Source organism: Dendrobates tinctorius, unplaced genomic scaffold (genome assembly GCF_039654945.1).
Source record: "Dendrobates tinctorius isolate UK_male_01 unplaced genomic scaffold, ASM3965494v1 ptg000007l, whole genome shotgun sequence".
Classification (NCBI taxonomy): Eukaryota; Metazoa; Chordata; class Amphibia; order Anura; family Dendrobatidae; genus Dendrobates; species Dendrobates tinctorius.
In genome coordinates, this window is record NW_027361675.1 from 32069433 (window position 1) to 32092500 (window position 23068).

The window sequence follows — 23068 nt, forward strand, 5'->3', positions numbered from 1 at the left end:
ACTGGGTGTGCTGGGTGTGCCTGGATGTGCCTGTGCATATCAGTCGCCTCACGACTGCCCCATGTTTTCCCTATGGCAAAATTTTCCAATCCAAATGCATTGAGACAGTGCATTCCAATGACAGGAAAATGTTTTTTTAAACGCAAATTGCACAAAAACTATAAATCTGTTCGACATGAAAAATACTTAGCACACCTCTCGTGAACGCTGGCTTCGAAACGACACCTCAACGGAGTCTGTGCGTGTAGCGTTTCGGGCCGCATTAATTGCGGAAATCAACTGAATAGTAATAATAACTAGATGTGTATTTCCTGAAGGAAGTACAGATAGTGGTTTGAAATGGAGCCCGGGCTGCCACTTTAAGAGAGACTTGCCTGCTGCCCCTGCACGACTTTCAACTCAGTATCCGTTTTACCTGTGGGTGCCTCTCAGGGGCCACTTTAGCCTGTGGGGCCCCTCAGGGTCTGATTTGGTGGGTGGGGCCCCTCAGGATCTGATTCAGTGGACTGGGCTCCTCAGGGCTTTAATTGGTGGGCCGATTTGGTGGGCGAGGCCTCTCAGGGTCTGATTTGGAGGGTGGAACCCCTCTGGGTCTGATTTGGTGGGCGGGACCCCTAAGAGTTTGATTTGGTGGGTGGGGCACCACAGAGTCCGATTTGATGGGCGGGGCCTCACAGGGTCTGATTTGGTGGGAGGGGCCACTCTGGGTCCAATTTGGTGGGCGGGGCCCCACAGGGTCCGATTTGGTGAGTGGGGCCCCACATGTCCAATTTCGTGGGCGGGGCTCCTCTGGTTCCGATTTGGTAGATGGGGCCTCTCAGGGTCCGATTTGGTGGGCGGGGCTCTTCAGGGTATGATTTGGCAGGCGGGGCCCATGAGGGTCTGATTTGGAGGGCGGCGCCCCTCATGGCCTGATTTGGTGGGCGGGGCCACTCTGGGTCTGATTAGGTGGGCGGGGCCCCTTTGGGTCAGATTTGGTGGGTGGGACCCCTCAGGGTCTGATTTGGTGCGCGGGGCCACTCTGGGTCCAATTTGATGGGCGGGGCCCTTAAGGGTACAATTTGGTAGGCGGGGCCTCTCTGGGTCCGATTTGGTGGGCGGGGCCACTCCAGGACCGATTTGTTGGCCTGGGTAGCTCAGCCTCCGATTTGTAGGCCAGGGTTGATCAGCCTCCGATTTGGAGCCTGGGGTCACTCAGCATTCGATTTGGCGTGCCGGCCCTTTAAGGCTCATTTTGGTGCGCCGGCCCTTTAAGATTCACTTAGGCACGTCGGCTGTTTAAGAGCTAGTTTGGCGCACTGGGCTTCTAAATTCACTTTGGCGTACATTCTCTCTCAGGGGCACGCATCATGTGATGAAGCTAGATTTGCATTTGTGCTGTGGGTTTCGCTTTAAGAGTTGAAATTATCGCCAGAAACTGTGTCCTGAGGGCGTCATGTGAAGTTCTTTGGCGTTGGCATAGTAACTGGGTCTGCCTGCGCATATCAATGAGCTAAACTGCCATTTGAATCGCCTCAGGGCATATTTTCTCTAAGGCAAAATTTCCCCATGGAAAAGCAAGGAGACAATACATTCAAATGACGGGGAAAAAAATTTTCTAATGCAAATTGCGCAAAAACTACAAATTCAATCGACACGAAAATTACTTAGCACACCTCTCATGGACGCTGGCTTCGAAACGACACCTCAACGGAGTCTGTGCGTGTAGCGGTTCGGGCCGCATTAATTGCGGAAATCAACTGAATAATAAGAATGAGTTAGCAGCGGTCGGATTACAACATTAATACTAGATGTGTATTTCCTGAAGGAAGTACAGATAGTGGTTTGAAATGGTGCCCGGGCTGCCCCTTTAAGAGAGACTTGCCTGCTGCCCCTGCAAGACTTTCAACTCAGGATCCGTTTTAACTGTGGGTGCCTCTCAGGGGCCACTTTGGCCTCAGGGTCCGATTTTGTGGGTAGGACCCCTCAGGGCCCGATTTTGTGGGTGGGGCCCCTCTGGGTCCGATTTTGTGGCCGGGGAACCTCAGGGTCCAATTTTGTGGGTGGGGCCCCTTAGGGTCCGATTTGGTGGACGGGGCCACTCAGGGTCCGATTTGGTGGGCGGGGCCACTCAGGGTCCGATTTGGTGAGTGGGGCCCCTCAGAGTTCAATTTGGTCAGCGGGGCCCCTCAGGGTCCGATTTTGTGGTGGGGCCTTTCAGAATCTGATTTAGTGGGCGGGGCCCCTCCGGGTCTGAATTGGTGGGCGGGGCCCCTCAGTGTCCGATTTGGTGGGTGGGGCCCCTCAGGGTCCGATTTGGTGGGTTGGGCCCCTCAGGGTCCGATTTTGTGGGTTGGGCCCCTCAGGGTCCGATTTTGTGTCCGGGGCCCCTCAGGGTCCGATTTTGTGGCCGGTGCCTCTCAGGGTCCGATTTTGTGGTTGGGGCCCCTCAGGGTCCGATTTTGTGTCCGGAGCCTCTCAGGGTCCGATTTTGTGGTTGGGGCCCCTCAGGATCCGATTTTGTGGCCGGGGTCCCTCAGGGTCCGATTTTGTGGCCGGGGCCCCTCAGGGTCCGATTTTGTGGGTGGGGCCCCTCAGGGTCCAATTTTTTGGCCGGGGCGCCTCAGGGTCCAATTTTGTGGGTGGGGCCCCTCAGGGTCCAATTTTGTGGGTGGGGCCCCTCAGGGTCCGATTTTGTGGTTGGGGCCACTCAAGGATCGATTTTGTGGTTGGGGCCCCTCAGGATCCAATTTTGTGACCGGGCCCCTCAGGGTCTGATTTTGTGGGTGGGGCCCCTCAGGGTCCGATATTGTGGGTGGGGCCCCTCAGGATCCAATTTTGTGGGTGGGCCCCCTCAGGATCTGATTTTGTGGTTGGGGCCCCTCAGGGTTCAATTTTGTAGGCGGGGCCCCTCAGGGTCTGATTTTGTGGCCGGGGCCCCTCATGGTCCGATTTTGTGGGTGGGGCCCCTTAGGGTCCGATTTGGTGGACTGGGCCACTCAGGGTCCGATTTGGTGGGCGGGGCCACTCAGGGTCCGATTTGGTGAGTGGGGCCCCTCAGAGTTCAATTTGGTCAGCGGGGCCCCTCAGGGTCCGATTTTGTGGGTGGGGCCCCTCAGGGTCCGATTTTGTGGTTGGGGCCTTTCAGAATCTGATTTAGTGGGTGGGGCCCCTCTGGGTCTGAATTGGTGGGCGGGGCCCCTCAGTGTCCGATTTGGTGGGCGGGGCCCCTCAGGGTCCGATTTGGTGGGTTGGGCCCCTCAGGGTCCGATTTTGTGGGTTGGGCCCCTCAGGGTCCGATTTTGTGTCCGGGGCCCCTCAGGGTCCGATTTTGTGTCCGGGGCCCCTCAGGGTCCGATTTTGTGGCCGGTGCCTCTCAGGGTCCGATTTTGTGGTTGGGCCCCCTCAGGGTCCGATTTTGTGTCCGGAGCCTCTCAGGGTCTGATTTTGTGGTTGGGGCCCCTCAAGATCCGATTTTGTGGCCGGGGTCCCTCAGGGTCTGATTTTGTGGCCGAGGCCCCTCAGGGTCCAATTTTGTGGGTGGGGCCCCTCAGGGTCCAATTTTTTGGCCGGGGCCCCTCAGGGTCCAATTTTGTGGGTGGGGCCCCTCAGGGTCCAATTTTGTGGGTGGGGCCCCTCAGGGTCCAATTTTGTGGGTGGGGCCACTCAGGGTCCAATTTTGTGGTTGGGGCCCCTCAGGGATCGATTTTGTGGTTGGGGCCCCTCAGGATCCAATTTTGTGACCGGGGCCCTCAGGGTCTGATTTTGTGGGTGGGGCCCCTCAGGGTCCGATATTGTGGGTGGGGCCCCTCAGGATCCGATTTTGTGGGTGGGCCCCCTCAGGATCTGATTTTGTGGTTGGGGCCCCTCAGGGTTCAATTTTGTAGGCGGGGCCCCGCAGGGTCTGATTTTGTGGTTGGGGCCCCTCAAGATCCGATTTTGTGGCCGGGGTCCCTCAGGGTCCGATTTTGTGGCCGGGGCCCCTCAGGGTCCAATTTTGTGGGTGGGGCCCCTCAGGGTCCAATTTTTTGGCCGGGGCCCCTCAGTGTCCAATTTTGTGGGTGGGGCCCCTCAGGGTCCAATTTTGTGGGTGGGGCCCCTCAGGGTCCAATTTTGTGGGTGGGGCCCCTCAGGGTCCAATTTTGTGGTTGGGGCCCCTCAGGGATCGATTTTGTGGTTGGGGCCCCTCAGGATCCAATTTTGTGACCGGGGCCCTCAGGGTCTGATTTTGTTGGTGGGGCCCCTCAGGGTCCGATATTGTGGGTGGGGCCCCTCAGGATCCGATTTTGTGGGTGGGCCCCCTCAGGATCTGATTTTGTGGTTGGGGCCCCTCAGGGTTCAATTTTGTAGGCGGGGCCCCGCAGGGTCTGATTTTGTGGCCGGGGCCCCTCAGGGTCCGATTTTGTGGGTGGGGCCCCTTAGGGTCCGATTTGGTGGACGGGGCCACTCAGGGTCCGATTTGGTGGGCGGGGCCACTCATGGTCCGATTTGGTGAGTGGGGCCCCTCAGAGTTCAATTTGGTCAGCGGGGCCCCTCAGGGTCCGATTTTGTGGGTGGGGCCCCTCAGGGTCCGATTTTGTGGTTGGGGCCTTTCAGAATCTGATTTAGTGGGCGGGGCCCCTCCGGGTCTGAATTGGTGGGCGGGGCCCCTCAGTGTCCGATTTGGTGGGCGGGGCCCCTCAGGGTCCGATTTGGTGGGTTGGGCCCCTCAGGGTCCGATTTTGTGGGTTGGGCCCCTCAGGGTCCGATTTTGTGTCCGGGGCCCCTCAGGGTCCGATTTTGTGGCCGGTGCCTCTCAGGATCCGATTTTGTGGTTGGGCCCCCTCAGGGTCCGATTTTGTGGCTGGGGCCCCTCAGGGTCCAATTTTGTGGGTGGGGCCCCTCAGGGTCCAATTTTTTGGCCGGGGCCCCTCAGGGTCCAATTTTGTGGGTGGGGCCCCTCAGGGTCCAATTTTGTGGGTGGGGGCCCTCAGGGTCCAATTTTGTGGTTGGGGCCCCTCAGGGATCGATTTTGTGGTTGGGGCCCCTCAGGATCCAATTTTGTGACCGGGGCCCTCAGGGTCTGATTTTGTGGGTGGGGCCCCTCAGGGTCCGATATTGTGGGTGGGGCCCCTCAGGATCCGATTTTGTGGGTGGGGCCCTTCAGGATCTGATTTTGTGGTTGGGGCCCCTCAGGGTTCAATTTTGTAGGCGGGGCCCCTCAGGGTCTGATTTTGTGGCAGGGGCCCCTCAGGGTCCGATTTTGTGGCCGGGGCCCGTGAGGGTCCGATTTTGTGGCCGGGGCCCCTCAGGGTCCGATTTTGTGGTTGGGGCCCCTCAGTGTCCGATTTTGTGATTGGGGCCCCTCAGGGTCCGATTTTGTGAGTGGGGCCCCTCAGGGTCCGATGTTGTGGCCGGGGCCCCTCAGGGTCTGATTTTGTGGCCGGATCCCCTCAGGGTCCGATTTTGTGGGTGGGTCCCCTCAGGGTCTGATTTTGTGGCCGGGGTCCCTCAGGGTCCGATTTTGTGGCCGGGGCCCCTCAGGGTCCAATTTTGTGGGTGGGGCCCCTCAGGGTTCAATTTTTTGGCAGGGGCCCCTCAGGGTCCAATTTTGTGGGTGGGGCCCCTCAGGGTCCAATTTTGTGGGTGGGGCCCCTCAGGGTCCAATTTTGTCGGTGGTGCCCCTCAGGGTACGATTTTGTGGTTGGGGCTCCTCAGGGATCGATTTTGTGGTTGGGGCCCCTCAGGATCCAATTTTGTGACCGGGGCCCTCAGGGTCTGATTTTGTGGGTGGGGCCCCTCAGGGTCCGATATTGTGGGTGGGGCCCCTCAGGATCCGATTTTGTGGGTGGGGCCCCTCAGGATCCGATATTGTGGGTGGGGCCCCTCAGGGTCCGATTTTGTGGCCGGGGCCCCTCAGGGTCCGATTTTGTGGCCGGGGCCCGTGAGGGTCCGATTTTGTGGCCGGGGCCCCTCAGGGTCCGATTTTGTGGCCGGGGCCCCTCAGGGTCCGATTTTGTGGTTGGGGTCCCTCAGGGTCCAATTTTGTGGTTGGGGCCCCTCAGGGTCCGATTTTGTGGTTGGGGCCCCTCAGGGTCCGATTTTGTGAGTGGGGCCCCTCAGGGTCCGATGTTGTGGCCGGGGCCCCTCAGGGTCTGATTTTGTGGCCGGATCCCCTCAGGGTCCGATTTTGTGGGTGGGGCCCCTCAGGGTCCGATTTTGTGGCCGGGGTCCCTCAGGGTCCGATTTTGTGGCCGGGGCCCCTCAGGGTCCAATTTTGTGGGTGGGGCCCCTCAGGGTCTGATATTGTGGCAGGGGCCCCTCTGGGTCTGATTTTGTGGGCGGAGCCCCTCTGGGTCCAATTTGGTGGGCGGGACCACTCTGGGTCCAATTTGGTGGACGGGACCACTCTGGGTCCGATTTGGTGGGCGGGGCCTCTCAGGGTCCGATTTGGTGGGCGGGGCCCCACAGGGTCCGATTTGGTGGGCGGGGCCACTCTGGGTAAGATTTGGAGGCTGGGGTCGCTCAGCCTCCAATTTGGAGGCCGGGGTCGTTGAGCTTCCGATTTGGAGGCCGAGGTCAAAAAGCCTCTGATTTGGAGGCCGGGGTCGATGAGACTCCGATTTGGAGGCCGGGGTGGCTCAGCCTCCGATTTGGAGGCCGGGGTGGCTCAGCCTCCGATTTGGAGGACGGGGTGGCTCAGCCTCCGATTTGGAGGCCGGGGTGGCTCAGCCTCCGATTTGGAAACCGGGGTGGCTCAGCCTCCGATTTGGAGGCCGGGGTGGATCAGCCTCCGATTTGGAGGCCGGGGTGGATCAGCCTCCGATTTGGAGGCCGGGGTGGCTCAGCCTCCGATTTGGAGGACGGGGTCGATCAGCCTCCGATTTGGAGGCCGGGGTGGCTCAGCCTCCGATTTGGAGACCGGGGTGGCTCAGCCTCCGATTTGGAGGCCGGGGTGGCTCAGCCTCCGATTTGGAGGCCGGGGTCGATCAGCCTCCGATTTGGAGGCCGGGGTGACTCAGCCTCCTATTTGGAGGCCGGGGTGGCTCAGCCTCCTATTTGGAGGCCGGGGTGGCTCAGCCTCCTATTTGGAGGCCGGGGTGGCTCAGCCTCCTATTTGAAGGCCTGGGTCGATCAGCCTCCGATTTGGAGGCCGGGGTGGATCAGCTTCCGATTTGGAGGCCGGGGTGGATCAGCCTCCGATTTGGAGGCCGGGGTGGATCAGCCTCCGATTTGGAGGCCGGGGTGGATCAGCCTCCGATTTGGAGGCCGGGGTGGCTCAGCCTCCGATTTGGAGGCCGGGGTGGCTCAGCCTCCGATTTGGAGGCCGGGGTGGATCAGCCTCCGATTTGGAGGCCGGGGTGGATCAGCCTCCGATTTGGAGGCCGGGGTGGATCAGCCTCCGATTTGGAGGCCGGGGTCGATCAGCCTCCGATTTGGAGGCCGGGGTGGCTCAGCCTCCGATTTGGAGGCCGGGGTGGATCAGCCTCCGATTTGGAGGCCGGGGTGGATCAGCCTCCGATTTGGAGGCCGGGGTCGATCAGCCTCCGATTTGGAGGCCGGGGTGGCTCAGCCTCCGATTTGGAGGCCGGGGTGGATCAGCCTCCGATTTGGAGGCCGGGGTGGATCAGCCTCCGATTTGGAGGCCGGGGTGGCTCAGCCTCCGATTTGGAGGCCGGGGTCGATCAGCCTCCGATTTGGAGGCCGGGTTGCATCAGGCTCCGATTTGGAGGCCGGGGTGGATCAGGCTCCGATTTGGAGGCCGGGGTGGATCAGCCTCCCATTTGGAGGCCGGGGTGGCTCATTGTCCGATTTGGAGGCCGGGGTGGCTCAGCCTCTGATTTGGAGGCCGGGGTGGCTCAGTCTCCGATTTGGTGTGTCGGCCCTTTAAGACTCATTTGGGTGCGCTGGCCCTTTAACAATCACTTTGGCGCGTTGGCCCTTTAAGAGCTAGTTTGGCTCACTGGGCTTCTTCTAAATCAAATTTGGCGGACATTCTCTCTCAGGGGCATGTGTCATGTGATGAAGCTAGATTTGCATTTGTGCTGTGAGTTTCGCTTTAAGAGCTGATATTATGTGGCAGAAGCTCTGTGCTGGGGTTCAAGTGAAGTTCGTAGGCGTTGGCATAGTAACTGGGTCTGCGTGCGCATATCAATGAGCTCAACTGTCATTTCAATCGCCTCAGGGCACGTTTTGCCATTTCCTATTGAAAAGCATTGGAGACAGTGCATTCCAATGACGGGAAAAAAAATTTTCAAACGCAAATTGCGCAAAAACTACAAATCCGATCGACACGAAAAATACTTAGCACACCTCTCATGGACGCTGGCTTCGAAACGACACCTCAACGGAGTCTGTGCGTGTAGCGGTTCGGGCCGCATTAATTGCGGAAATCAACTTAATAATAATAAGAAGAAGAACTAGATGTGTATTTCCTGAAGGAAGTACAGATAGTGGTTTGAAATGCTGCCCGGGCTGCCCCTTTAAGAGAGACTTGCCTGCTGCACCTGCAAGACTTTCAACTCAGGATCTGTTTTAACTGTGGGTGCCTCTCAGGGGCCACTTTGGCCTCAGGGTCCGATTTTGTGGGTGGGGCCCTCAGGGCCCGATTTTGTGGGTGGGGCCCCTCAGGGTCCGATTTCGTGGCCGGGGCACCTCAGGGTCCGATTTGGTGGGTGGGGCCCCTCAGGGTCTGATTTGGTGGCCTGGTCCCCTCAGGGGCTGATTTGGTGGGTGGGGCCCCTCAGGGTCCAATTTTGTGGCCGGGGGCCCCTCAGGGTCTGATTTGGTGGTTGGGGACCCTCAGGGTCCGATTTTGTGGGTGGGGCCCCTCAGGGTCCGATTTTGTGGCCGGGGCCCCTCAGGGTCCAATTTGGTGGGTGGGGCCCCTCAGGGTCCGATTCTGTGGCCGGGGCCCCTCAGGGTCTGATTTGGTGGTTGGGGCCCCTCAGGGTCCGATTTTGTGGGTGGGGCCCCTCAGGGTCCGATTTTGTGGCCGGGGCCCCTCAGGGTCCAATTTGGTGGGTGGGGCCCCTCAGGGTCCGATTTTGTGGCCGGGGCCCCTCAGGGTCCGATTTGGTGGGTGGGGCCCCTCTGGGTTCGATTTGGGTGAGGCCCCTCAGGGTCCGATTTTGTGGCCGGGGCACCTCAGGGTCCGATTTGGTGGGTGGGGCCCCTCAGGATCTGATTTGGTGGCCGGGTCCCCTCAGGGGCTGATTTGGTGGGTGGGGCCCCTCAGGGTCCGATTTTGTGGGTGGGGCCCCTCAGGGTCCGATTTTGTGGCCGGGGCCCCTCAGGGTCCGATTTTGTGGTTGGGGCCCCACAGGGTCCGATTTTGTGGTTTGGGCCCCTCAGGGTCCGATTTTGTGGTTGGGGCCCCTCAGGGTCCGATTTTGTGGTTGGGGCCCCACAGGATCCGATTTTGTGGGTGGGGCCCCTCAGGGTCCGATTTTGTGGTTGGGGCCCCTCAGGGTCTGATTTTGTGGCCGGGTCTACTCAGGGTCCGATTTTGTGGGTGGGGCCCCTTAGGGTCTGATTTTGTGGGTGGAGCCCCCTGGGTCCATTTTGGTGGGCAGGTCCACTCTGGGTCCGATTTTGTGGTTGGGGCCCCTCAGGGTCCGATTTTGTGGTTGGGGCCCCTCAGGGTTCAATTTTGTAGGTGGGGTCCCTCAGGGTCCGATTTTGTGGCCGGGGCCCGTCAGGGTCCGATTTTGTGGCCGGGGCCAGTCAGGGTCCGATTTTGTGGGTGGGGCCCCTCAGGGTCCGATTTTGTGGGTGGGGCCCCTCAGGGTCCGATTTTGTGGGTGGGGCCCCTGAGGGTCCGATTTGGTGGGCGGGGCCCCTGAGGGTCCGATTTGGTGGGCGGGGCCCCTCAGGGTCCAATTTTGTGGTTGGGGCCCCTCAGGGTCCGATTTTGTGGTTGGAGCCCCTCAGCGTCCGATTTTGTGGTTGGGGGCCCTCAGGGTCCGATTTTGTGGTTGGGGGCCCTCAGGGTCCGATTTTGTGGCCGGGGCCCCTCAGGGTCTGATTTCGTGGTTGGGGCCCCTCAGGGTCTGATTTTGTGGCCAGCGCCCCTCAGTGTCCGATTTCGTGGCCATGGTCCCTCAGGGTCCGATTTCGTGGCTGGGGCCCATCAGTGTCCGATTTTGTGGCCGGTGCCCCTCAGGGTCCGATTTTGTGGGTGGGGCCCCTCAGGGTCCGATTTTGTGGGTGGGGCCCCTCAGGGTCCGATTTTGTGGCCGGGGCCCCTCAGGGTCCGATTTTGTGGTTGGGGCCCCTCAGGGTCTGATTTTGTGGCCGGGTCTACTCAGGGTCCGATTTTGTGGGTGGGGCCCCTTAGGGTCTGATTTTGTGGGTGGAGCCCCCTGGGTCCATTTTGTTGGGCAGGTCCACTCTGGGTCCGATTTTGTGGTTGGGGCCCCTCAGGGTCCGATTTTGTGGTTGGGGCCCCTCAGGGTTCAATTTTGTAGGTGGGGTCCCTCAGGGTCCGATTTTGTGGCCGGGGCCCGTCAGGGTCCGATTTTGTGGCCGGGGCCCGTCAGGGTCCGATTTTGTGGCCGGGGCCAGTCAGGGTCCGATTTTGTGGGTGGGGCCCCTGAGGGTCCGATTTGGTGGGCGGGGCCCCTCAGGGTCCAATTTTGTGGTTGGGGCCCCTCAGGGTCCGATTTTGTGGTTGGGGCCCCTCAGCGTCCGATTTTGTGGTTGGGGGCCCTCAGGGTCCGATTTTGTGGTTGGGGGCCCTCAGGGTCCGATTTTGTGGTTGGGGGCCCTCAGGGTCCGATTTTGTGGTTGGGGGCCCTCAGGGTCCGATTTTGTGGCCGGGGCCCCTCAGGGTCTGATTTCGTGGTTGGGGCCCCTCAGGGTCCGATTTTGTGGCCAGCGCCCCTCAGTGTCCGATTTCGTGGCCATGGTCCCTCAGGGTCCGATTTCGTGGCCGGGGCCCATCAGTGTCCGATTTTGTGGCCGGTGCCCCTCAGGGTCGGATTTTGTGGGTGGGGCCCCTCAGGGTCCGATTTTGTGGGTGGGGCCCCTCAGGGTCCGATTTTGTGGCCGGGGCCCCTCAGGGTCCGATTTTGTGGTTGGGGCCCCTCAGGGTCTGATTTTGTGGCCGGGTCTACTCAGGGTCCGATTTTGTGGGTGGGGCCCCTTAGGGTCTGATTTTGTGGGTGGAGCCCCCTGGGTCCATTTTGGTGGGCAGGTCCACTCTGGGTCCGATTTTGTGGTTGGGGCCCCTCAGGGTCCGATTTTGTGGTTGGGGCCCCTCAGGTTTCAATTTTGTAGGTGGGGTCCCTCAGGGTCCGATTTTGTGGCCGGGGCCCGTCAGGGTCCGATTTTGTGGCCGGGGCCAGTCAGGGTCCGATTTTGTGGGTGGGGCCCCTCAGGGTCCGATTTTGTGGGTGGGGCCCCTCAGGGTCCGATTTTGTGGGTGGGGCCCCTCAGTGTCCGATTTTGTGGGTGGGGCCCCTCAGGGTCCGATTTTGTGGGTGGGGCCCCTGAGGGACCGATTTGGTGGGCGGGGCCCCTCAGGGTCCAATTTTGTGGTTGGGGCCCCTCAGGGTCCGATTTTGTGGTTGGGGCCCCTCAGCGTCCGATTTTGTGGTTGGGGGCCCTCAGGGTCCGATTTTGTGGTTGGGGGCCCTCAGGGTCCGATTTTGTGGGTGGGGCCCTCAGGGTCCGATTTTATGGGTGGGGCCCCTCAGGGTCCAATTTGGTGGGCGGGGCCACTCTGGGTCTGATTTGGTGGGCGAGGCCACTCTGGGTCCGATTTCGTGGGCGGGGCCACTCTGGGTCCGATTTGGATGCCAGGGTTGCTCAGCCTCCTTTTTGTAGGCCAGGGTCTATCAGCCTCCGATTTGGAGCCTTGGGTCACTCAGCTTTCGATTTGGCGCGCCGGCCCTTTAAGACTCATTTTGGTGCGCCGGGTCTTTAAGAATCACTTTGGCGCGTCGGCCCTTTAAGAGCCAGGGTGGCTTACTGGGCTTCTAAATCCACTTTGGCGCATACATTCTCTCTCAGGGGCATGCGTCATGTGATGAAGCTAGATTTGCATTTGTGCTGTGGGTTTAGCTTTAAGAGCTGATATTATGTGGCAAAAGCTCTGTTCTGGAGATGTCATGTGACGTTCGTAGGCGTTGGCATAGTAACTGGGTGTGCCTGCGCATATCAATGAGCTCAACTGCCATTTCAATCGCCTCAGGGCACGTTTTAAGCTTCCCATTGAAAAGCATTGACACAGTGCATTCCAATGACGGGAAAAAAAAATTTCAAACGCAAATTGCGCAAAAACTACAAATCCGATCGACACGAAAAATACTTAGCACACCTCTCATGGACGCTGGCTTCGAAACGACACCTCAACGGAGTCTGTGCGTGTAGCGGTTCGGGCCGCATTAATTGCGGAAATCAACTTAATAATAATAATAAGAAGAAGAAGAATAAGTTAGCAGCGTTCGGATTACAATATAGTGGTTTTTTCAAACCACTATAACTAGATGTCTATTTCCTGAAGGAAGTACAGATAGTGGTTTGAAATGGTGCCCGGGCTGCCCCTTTAAGAGAGACTTGCCTGCTGCCCCTGCAAGACTTTCAACTCAGGATCCGTTTTAACTGTGAGTGCCTCTCAGAGGCCACTTTGGCCTCAGGGTCTGATTTGGTGGGTGGGGCCCCTCAGGATCCGATTCCTTGGCCTGGGCTCCTCAGGGCTTGAATTGTTGGCGGGGATCTCTCAGGCTCCGATTTTGTGGATGTGGCCCCTCAGGGTCCGATTTTGTGAGTGGGGCCCCTCAGGGTCCGATTTTGTGGCCGGGGCCCCTCAGGGTCTGATTTTGTGGCCGGATCCCCTCAGGGTCCGATTTTCTGGCCGTGGCCCCTCAGGGTCCGATTATGTGGGTTGGGCCCCTCAGGGTCCGATTTTGTGGCCAGGGCCCCTCAGGGTCCGATTTTGTGGCCGGGGCCCCTCAGGGTCCGATTTTGTGGCCGGGGCCCCTCAGGGTCTGATTTTGTGGTTGGGACCAATCAGGGTCCGATTTTGTGGTTGGGGCCCCTCAGGGTCAGATTTGGTGGGTTGGGCCCCTTAGGGTCTGATTTTGTGGGCGGAGACCCTCTGGGTCCGATTTGGTCGGCGGGGCCACTCTGGGTCCGATTTGGTTGGTGGGACCACTCTGGGTCCGATTTAGTGGGCGGGGCCCCACAGGGTCCAATTTGGTGGGTGGGGCCCCTCAGGGTCCGGTTTGGTGGGCAGGGCCTCTCTGGGTCCGATTTGGTGGGCGGGGCCACTCGGTAAGATTTGGTGGGCGGGGCCACTCTGGGTAATATTTGGAGGCCGGGGTCGATGAGCTTCCGATTTGGAGGCCGAGGTCAAAGAGCCTCCGATTTGGAGTCCGGGGTGGCTCAGCCTCCGATTTGGAGGCCGGGGTGGCTCAGCCTCCGATTTGGAGTCCGGGGTGGCTCAGCCTCCGATTTGGAGGCCGGGGTGGCTCAGCCTCCGATTTGGAGGCCGGGGTCGATCAGCCTCCGATTTGGAGGCAGGGGTCGATCAGCCTCCGATTTGAAGGCCGGGGTGGCTCAGCCTCCGATTTGGAGGCCGGGGTGGCTCAGCCTCCCATTTGGAGGCCGGGGTGGCTCAGCCTCCCATTTGGAGGCCGGGGTCGATCAGCCTCCGATTTGGAGGCCGGGGTTGATCAGCCTCCGATTTGGAGGCCGGGGTGGCTCAGCCTCCCATTTGGAGGCCGGGGTGGCTCAGCCTCCCATTTGGAGGCCGGGGTGGCTCAGCCTCCCATTTGGAGGCCGGGGTCGATCAGCCTCCCATTTGGAGGCCGGGGTCGATCAGCCTCCCATTTGGAGGCCGGGGTCGATCAGCCTCCGATTTGGAGGCAGGGGTGGCTCAGCCTCCGATTTGGAGGCCGGGGTGGCTCAGCCTCCGATTTGGAGGCCGGGGTGGCTCAGCCTCCGATTTGGAGGCCGGGGTAGCTCAGCCTCCGATTTGGAGGCCGGGGTGGCTCAGCCTCCGATTTGGAGGCCGGGGTGGCTCAGCCTCCGATTTGGAGGCCGGGGTGGCTCAGCCTCCGATTTGGAGGCCGGGTGGCTCAGCCTCCGATTTGGAGGCTGGGGTGGCTCAGCCTCCGATTTGGAGGCCGGGGTGGCTCAGCCTCCGATTTGGAGGCCGGGGTCGATCAGCCTCCGATTTGGAGGCCGGGGTCGATCAGCCTCCGATTTGGAGGCCGGGGTGGCTCAGCCTCCGATTTGGAGGCCGGGGTGGCTCAGCCTCCGATTTGGAGGCCGGGGTGGCTCAGCCTCCGATTTGGAGGCCGGGGTGGCTCAGCCTCCGATTTGGAGGCCGGGGTGGCTCAGCCTCCGATTTGGAGGCCGGGGTGGCTCAGCCTCCGATTTGGAGGCCGGGGTGGCTCAGCCTCCGATTTGGAGGCCGGGTGGCTCAGCCTCCGATTTGGAGGCCGGGGTGGCTCAGCCTCCGATTTGGAGGCCGGGGTCGATCAGCCTCCGATTTGGAGGCCGGGGTCGATCAGCCTCCGATTTGGAGGCCGGGGTGGCTCAGCCTCCGATTTGGAGGCCGGGGTGGCTCAGCCTCCGATTTGGAGGCCGGGGTGGCACAGCCTCCGATTTGGAGGCCGGGGTGGCTCAGCCTCCGATTTGAAGGCCGGGCTGGCTCAGCCTCCGATTTGGAGGCCGGGGTGGCTCAGCCTCCGATTTGGAGGCCGGGGTGGCTCAGCCTCCGATTTGGAGGCCGGGGTGGCTCAGCCTCCGATTTGGAGGCCGGGGTGGCTCAGCCTCCGATTTGGAGGCCGGGGTCAATCAGCCTCGGATTTGAAGGCCGGGGTCAATCACCCTCCGATTTGGAGGCCGGGGTGGCTCAGCCTCCAATTTGGAGGCCGGGGTGGCTCAGCCTTCGATCTGGAGGCCGGGGTGGCTCAGCCTCCGATTTGGAGTCCGGGGTGGCTCAACCTCCAATTTGGAGGCCGGGGTGGCTCAGCCTCCGATTTGGAGGCCGGGGGGTCGATCAGCCTCCCATTTGGAGCCTGTGGTCACTCAGCTTTCGATTTGGCGTGTTGTCCCTTTAAGACTCATTTCGGTGCGCCGGCCCTTTAACAGTCACTTTTGCACTTCGGCCCTTTAAGAGCCAGTTTGGCTCACTGGGCTTCTAAATACACTTTGGCGCACATTCTCTCTCAGGGGCATGTGTCATGTGCTGAAGCTAGATTTGCATTTATGCTGTGGGTTTCGCTTTAAGAGCTGATATTATGTGGCAGAAGCCCTGTTCTGGAGATGTCATGTGACGTTCGTAGGCGTTGGCATAGTAACTGGTTCTGCCTGTGCATATCAATGAGCTCAACTGCCATTTCAATCGCCTCAGGGCACGTTTTGCCATTTCCCATTCAAATGCATTGGAGACAGTGCATTCCAATGACGGGAAAAAAAATTTTCGAACGCAAATTGCGCAAAAACTACAAATCTGATCGACACGAAAAATACTTAGCACACCTCTCATGGGCGCTGGCTTCGAAACGACACCTCAACGGAGTCTGTGCGTGTAGCGGTTCGGGCTGTATTAATTGCGGAAATCAACTTAATAATAATAATAAGAAGAAGAAGTTAGCAGCGTTCGGATTACAATATAGTGGTTTTTTCAAACCACTATAACTAGATGTGTATTTCCTGAAGGAAGTACAGATTTTGGTTTGAAATGGTGCCCGGGCTGCCCCTTTAAGAGAGACTTGCCTGCTGCCCCTGCAAGACTTTCAAGTCAGGATACGATTTAAATGTGGGTGCCTCTCAGGGGCCACTTTGGCCTCAGGGTCTGATATTGTGGGTGGGGCCCCTCAGGGTCCGATTTTGTGGCCGGGGCCCCTCAGGGTCCGATTTTGTGGCCGGGGCCACTCAGGGTCCGATTTTGTGGCCGGGGCCCCTCAGGGTCTGGATTTGTGGGTGGGTCCTCTTAGGGTCCGATTTTGTGGGTGGGGCCCCTCAGGGTCCGATTTTGTGGCTGGGGTCCCTCAGGGTCTGATTTTGTGGGTGGGGCCCCTCAGGGTTCGATTTTGTGACCAGGGCCCCTTAGGGTCTGATTTTGTGACTGGGGCCCCTCTGGGTTTGATTTTGTGGCCGGGGTCTCTCAGGGTCCGATTTTGTGGGTGGGGCCCCTCAGGGTCTGATTTTGTGGCTGGGGCCCCTCAGGGTCTGATTTTGTGGGTGGGGCCCCTCAGGGTCTGATTTTGTGGGTGGGGCCCCTCAGGGTCTGATTTTGTGGGTGAGGCCCCTCAGGGTCCGATTTTGTGACCGGGGCACCTCAGGGTCTGATTTTGTGGTTGGGGCCCCTCAGGGTCCTATTTTGTGACTGGGGCCCCTCTAGGTTCGATTTTGTGGCCGGGGTCTCTCAGGGTCCGAATTTGTGGTTGGGGCCCCTGAGGGTCTGATTTTGTTGCCGGGCCCACTCAGGGTCCGATTTTGTGGGTGGGGCCCTTTAGGGTCTAATTTTGTGGGTGGAGCCCCCTGGGTCCATTTTGGTGGGCGGGGCCACTCAGGGTCCGATTTGATGGGCGGGGCCCTTCAGGGTCCGATTTGGTGGGCGGGGTCACTCTGATTCCGATTTGGTGGGCGGGGCTCCTCAGGGTCCGATTTGGTGTGCGGGGCTCCTCAGGGTCCGATTTGGTGGACGGGGCCCTTCAGGGTCCGATTTGGTGGACGGGGCCACTCGGAGTCTGATTTGGTGGGCGGGGCCCCTCAGGATCCGATTTGGTGGGCTGTGCCACTCTGGGTCTGATTTTTTGAGCGGGGCCACACTGGGTCCGATTTGGAGGCCAGGGTGGCTCAGCCTCCGATTTGGAGGCTGGGGTGGTTCAGCCTCCGATTTGGAGGCCGGGGTGGCTCAGCCTCCGATTTGGAGGCCGGGGTCACTCAGCTTTCGATTTGGCGCGCCGGTCCTTTAAGACACATTTTGGTGCGCCGACCCTTTAAGAATCACTTTGGCACGTCGGCCCTTTAAGAGCCAGGGTGGCTCACTGGGCTTCTAAATCCACTTTGGTGCACATTCTCTCTCAGGGGCATGTGTCATGTGATGAAGCTAGATTTGCATTTGTGCTGTGGGTTTCGCTTTAAGAGCTGATATTATGTGGCAGAAGCTCTGTCCTTGGGATGTCATGTGACGTTCGTAGGCGTTGGCATAGTAACTGGGTCTGCCTGCGCATATCAATGAGCTTAACTGCCATTTCAATCGCCTCAGGGCACGTTTTGCCATTTCCTATTGACAAGCATTGGAGACAGTGCATTCCAATGACGGGGAAAAAAAATTTCAAACGCAAATTGCGCAAAAACTACAAATCTGATCGACACGAAAAATACTTAGCACACCTCTCATGGACGCTGGCTTCGAAACGACACCTCAACGGAGTCTGTGCGTGTAGCGGTTCGGGCCGCATTAATTGCGAAATCAACTGGAAAATAAGAAGAACTAGATGTGTATTTCCTGAAGGAAATACAGATAGTGGTTTGAAATGGTGCCCGGGCTGCCCCGTTAAGAGAGACTTGCCTGCTGCCCCTGCAAGACTTTCAACTCAGGACCCGTTTTAAGTGTGGGTGCCTCTCAGGGGCCACTTTGGCCTCAGGGTCTGATTTGGTGGGTGGGGCCCCTCAGGATCCGATTTGGTGGCCTGGGCTCCTCAGGGTTTTTATTGGTGGCCGGGATGCCTCAGGGTCCAGTTTTGTGGGTGGGGCCCCTCATGGTCTGATTTTGTGGGTGGGGCCCCTCAGGGTCCAATTTTGTGGGCGGGGCCCCTTATGGTCCGATTTTGTGGGTGGGGCCTCTCAGGGTCCGATTTTGTGGCCGGGGCCCCTCAGGGTCCGATTTTGTGGCTGGGGCCCCTCAAGGTCCGATTTTGTGGCCGGGGCCCCTCAGCGTCCGATTTTGCGGGTGGGGCCCCTCAGGGTCCGATTTTGCGGGTGGGTCCCCTCAGGGTCCGATTTTGTGGCCGGGGCCCCTCAGGGGCCGATTTTGCGGCCGGGGCCCCTCAGGGTCCGATTTTGTGGCTGGGGCCCCTCAAGGTCCGATTTTGTGGCTGGGGCCCCTCAGGGTCCGATTTTGTGGCTGGGGCCCCTCAAGGTCCGATTTGGTGGGTGGGGCCCCTCAGGGTCTGATTTGGTGGGCGGGGCCCCTCAGGGTCCGATTTTGAGACCGGGCCCCTCAGAGTCCGATTTGGTGGGCGGGGCCACTCTGGCTCTGATTTGGTGGGCGGGGCCCCTCAGGGTCCGATTTGGTGGGCGGGGCCCCTTTGGGTCTGATTTGGTGGGCGGGGCCACTCTGGGTCCAATTTGGTGGGTGGGGCCACTCTGGGTCCCATTTGCTGGGCGGGGCCACTGTAGGTCCGATTTGTATGCCGGGGTCAATCAGCCTCCGATTTGGAGCCTGGGGTCACTCAGCTTTCAATTTGGCACGCCAGCCCTTCAATACTCATTTTGGTGTGCTGGCCCTGTGGGGTCATGTAAAGTTCGTAGGCAATCGGAGTCCAAACTAGAAAACTCCCAAAAGTGTGGATTGAACCCGTAATTGCAGAAGAAAGGGGAGGTATCTGTGGAGTGGTTAACATGGTTATTGAGCGCAAACTCTGCTAAGGCATCACACCAATCATCCTGACTGAAGGTGGAAAGACAGTGCAAAATTTGCTCTAACGACTGGCTGGTCCGTTCATTCTGACCATTGGTCTCTGGATGATATGCAAATGTAAAGGACAACTCAACACCCAACCTCTTGCAAAACTTCCTCCAAAACCTGGACACAAACTGCACTCCACGGTCAGACACAACATTTAAGGGCACACCATGAAATCAAACCACATGCTGTACAAACATCCTAGCCAAGGTCTCCGCAGAGGGCAACGCCACCAAGGGTACAAAGTGTGCTTGTTTCGTAAACCTGTCCACCACCACCCAAATGACAGTATTACCCTTGGAAAGCGGAAGATTGGTGATAAAATCCATGGACAAATGTGTCCATGGTCTATCAGGAACTGGCAAAGGCACCAATTCCCCGGCCAGCTGGTTATAAGAGCTCTTAGCGCGGGCACAAACTTCACAGGCAGACACAAACTTTTTCAAATTCAATGTAAGCGAGGACTATCAAAAAACCCTCGTGATAGCCCCACGAGTAACCGAGATCCCAGGATGTCCACTCCGAGCTGAGTCATGAAACTCCTGGAGAACCCTGAGTCAAAACTGAATTTGAACAAACAGTTTATCAACCAGTTTAGATGGGGGAGCTTGAGACTGAGCTTCTCGAATTTCCTGTTCCAGCCCTGACAACACATCAGCCACCAAAACCCCAGATTGAAGAATGGAGGATGGAGGCTCAGGGGGAGAAAGCGGATTCAGACTCCGGGACAGGGCATCGGCCTTAACATTCTTGAATCCCGGACGAAAAGTGATTGAGAACTGGAACTTGTAAAAAAAACACCACCTGGCCTGCCTTGGAGTTAATCATTTGGCAGACTCAATGTATGCCAAGTCCTTGTGATAGGTCACCACGGTAATAGAATGACCTGCCCCCTCCAAAAAATTCCTCCATTCCTCAAAATCCAACTTAACACCCAGAAATTCCCGATTGCCCACATCATAATTCCTTTCTGCCGGGGACAACTTCTTAGAAAAGAAGGTGCATGGTCTCAGATTGGTCAATTTCGTGGGTCCCTGGGATAACACCGCCCCCACCCCCACCTCCGAGGCATCCATGTCTACCACAAAGGGTTCAGACGGATCTGGTTGAATCAAAACTGGGGCATTCATGAAGCATTTTTTCAGGAACAAAAATGCCATTACCGCTGAGGCCGACCAATTCTTAACATCAGCACCCTTCTGCGTCAAATCAGTGAAGGGCTTTACCACCTGTGAGAACCCCTTAATAAACCTCTGGTAATAATTAGTGAATTCCAAGAATCTTTGCAGACCTTTCAGATCCCGAGGCTGGACCCAGTCCACATGGCCTGAACCTTCTTGGGATCCATGTGAGACCCCTCACTGGACACAATGAACCTCAAAAAAGACAGTTCCTGAACAAAGAACAAACATTTCTCTAATTTAGCAAATAGCTGATTCTCCCGGTGCCTCTGGAAAACCGCACACAGATGACCAATATGAGCCTGCTTATCAAATGAATAAATCAGAATATCATCTAAATATATGACCACAAACCGCCCAATAAAATCAGAGAACACATAATTGATGAAATTCTGAAAGACTGCAGGAGCGTTTGACAACCCAAAGGGCATAACAAGGTTCTCAAACAACCCTTCGGATGTGAGAAATGTCGACTTCCACTCATCCACCTCTCCTATCCTAATCAAATTGTATGCCCCTCACAAGTCCAGCTTCAAAAACCATTTATCCCCAGATAACTGGCTACACAAATCAGGAATGAGTGGAAGCGGATACGTGTTTCTTACCGTGATCTTATTGAGTTCTCAAAAGTCGAGGCATGGGTGGAGACCACCGTCTTTTTCTAAACTAAAAAGAAACCTGCCACCACAGGGCGAATGTACCCCTTAAGCAGACTCTCGGATATATAATTTTTCATGGCAGCCCGCTCGGGACCAGAAATATTGTATAGACGGGCCTTGGGCACTTTGGCACCCGGAATCAGGTCAATGGCACAATCAAAAGGGCGATGTGGTGGTAAAATCTCAGCATCACTTTCAGAGAACACGTCTTTAAGACTGACAGATGAGACAGATGCAAATATCAGACATTTGTTAACACAATTTGGACCCCAATTAACAATCTCACGAGATTCCCAGTTGATGACGGGATTATGACATTGCAACCAAGGGAACTCCAACACCAAACCTGCAGGCAAATTGTCCAGAACAAAACAGGTGATGTGCTCTAGGTGTGCTCTAGGTGTGCGGGGCCCACCTTGAGGATGAACTCCTCAGACACAGAACTGATCCTGTTCTTGATGAGGGGTGTGATAACCACAACTTTTATGGGAGTGGCCAACCTAGCTGTCCCTATCTTACACTGGGACACCAACCTGGAGTCAATCAAATTCACAGTGGACCCATTATCCGCAAAAGCCGCAGCAAGGAAAAAGCAGTTGTTCACACCAAGTTCAACTTTAACCCCTTAACCCCCAAGGGTGGTTTGCACGTTCATGACAGGGCCAATTTTTACAATTCTGACCACTGTCCCTTTATGAGGTAATAACTCTGAAATGCTTCCATGGATCCCGGTGATTCTGACATTATTTTCTCGTGACATATTGTACTTCATGTTAGTGGTAAAATTTCATTGATATAACTTGCGTTTATTTGTGAAAAAAATGGAAATTTGGTGAAAATTTTGAAAATTTCCCAATTTTCCAACTTTGAATTTTTATGCCCTTAAATCACAGAGTTATGGCACACAAAAAACTTAATAAGTAACATTTAACATACTTTACATCAGCACAATTTTGGAACCAATTTTTTTTTGTTAGGAAGCTATAAGGGTTAAAAGTTGACCAGCGATTTCTCATTTTTGCAACACCATTTTATTTTTAAGGAGCACATCACATTTGAAGTCACTTTGAGGGGTCTATATGATAGAAAATACCCAAAAGTGACACCATTCTAAAAACGGCACCCCTCAAGGTGCTCAAAACCACATTCAAGAAGTTATTAACCCTTCAGGTGCTTCACAGGAATTTTTTGAATGTTTAAAAAAAAATGAACATTTAACTTTTTTTCACAAAAAAGTACTTCAGGTCCAATTTTTTTTATTTTACCAAGGGTAACAGGAGAAATTGGACTGCAAAAGTTATTGTGCAATTTATCCTGAGTACGCTGACACCTGATATGTGGGGTGAACCACTGTTTCGGCACATGGCAGAGCTCAGAAGGGAAGGAGCGCCGTTTGACTTTTTCAATGCAAAATTGGCTGGAATTCAGATTGGATGCCATGTCACGTTTGTAGAGCCCCTGATGTGCCTAAACAGTGGAAACCCCCCACGAGTGACCCCATTTAGGAAACTAGACCCCCCAAGGAACTTACCTAGACATGTGGTGAGAACTTTGAACCCACAAGGGCTTCACAGAAGTTTCTAACGTACAGCCATACAATTAAAAATCATATTTTTTTTCCACAAAAATGATCTTTTCACCCCCAATTTTTATTTTCCCAAGGGTAAAAGGACCATAAAAGTTATTGTGCAATTTGTTCCTAGTACACTGATACCCCATATGTGGGTGTAAACGACTATTTGGGCGCATGGCAGAGCTCGGAAGGGAAGCAGCGCCTTTTGACTTTTATGGCTGGAATTGAGATCGGACACCATGTCGTGTTTGGAAAGCCCCTGATGTGCCAAAACAGTGGAAACCCCCCACAAATGACACCATTTTGGAAACTAAACCCCCCAAGGAACTTATCTAGATGTGTGGTGAGAACTTTGAACCTCCCAGAGCTTCATAGAAGTTTATAACGTACAGCCGTAAAATAAAAAAATGACATTTTTTCCCCAAAAAATGATCTTTTCACCCCCAGTTTTTATTTTCCCAAGGGTAACAGGACCCTAAAAGTTATTGTGCAAATTGTCCTGAGTACGCTGATATCCCACATGTGGGGGTAAACCACTATTTGGGCACATGGCAGAGCTCGGAAGGGAAGCAGCGCCATTTGACTTTTTTGGCTGGAATTGGGATCGGACGCCATGCCGCGTTTGGAAAGCCCCTGATGTGCCTAAACAGTGGAAACCCCCACAAATGACACCATTTTGGAAACTAGACCCCCCAAGGAACTTATCTAGATGTATGGTGAGCACTTTGAACCCCCAAGGGTTTCACAGAAGTTTATAACGCCCGGGCATGAAAATAAAAAAAATCATATTTTTTCCACAAACATGATATTTTAGTCCCCAATTTTTTTATTTTCCCAAGGTTAACAGGAGAAATTGGACCCCAAAAGTTGTTGTCCAATTTGTCCTGAGTACGCTGATACCCCATATGTGGGAGAAAACTACTGTATGGGCACACGTCGGGACTCGGAAGGGAAGTAGTGACGTTTTGGAATGCAGACTTTGATGGAATGGTCTGCGGGTGTCATGTTGCCTTTGGAGAGCCCCTGATGTACTTAAACAGTGAAA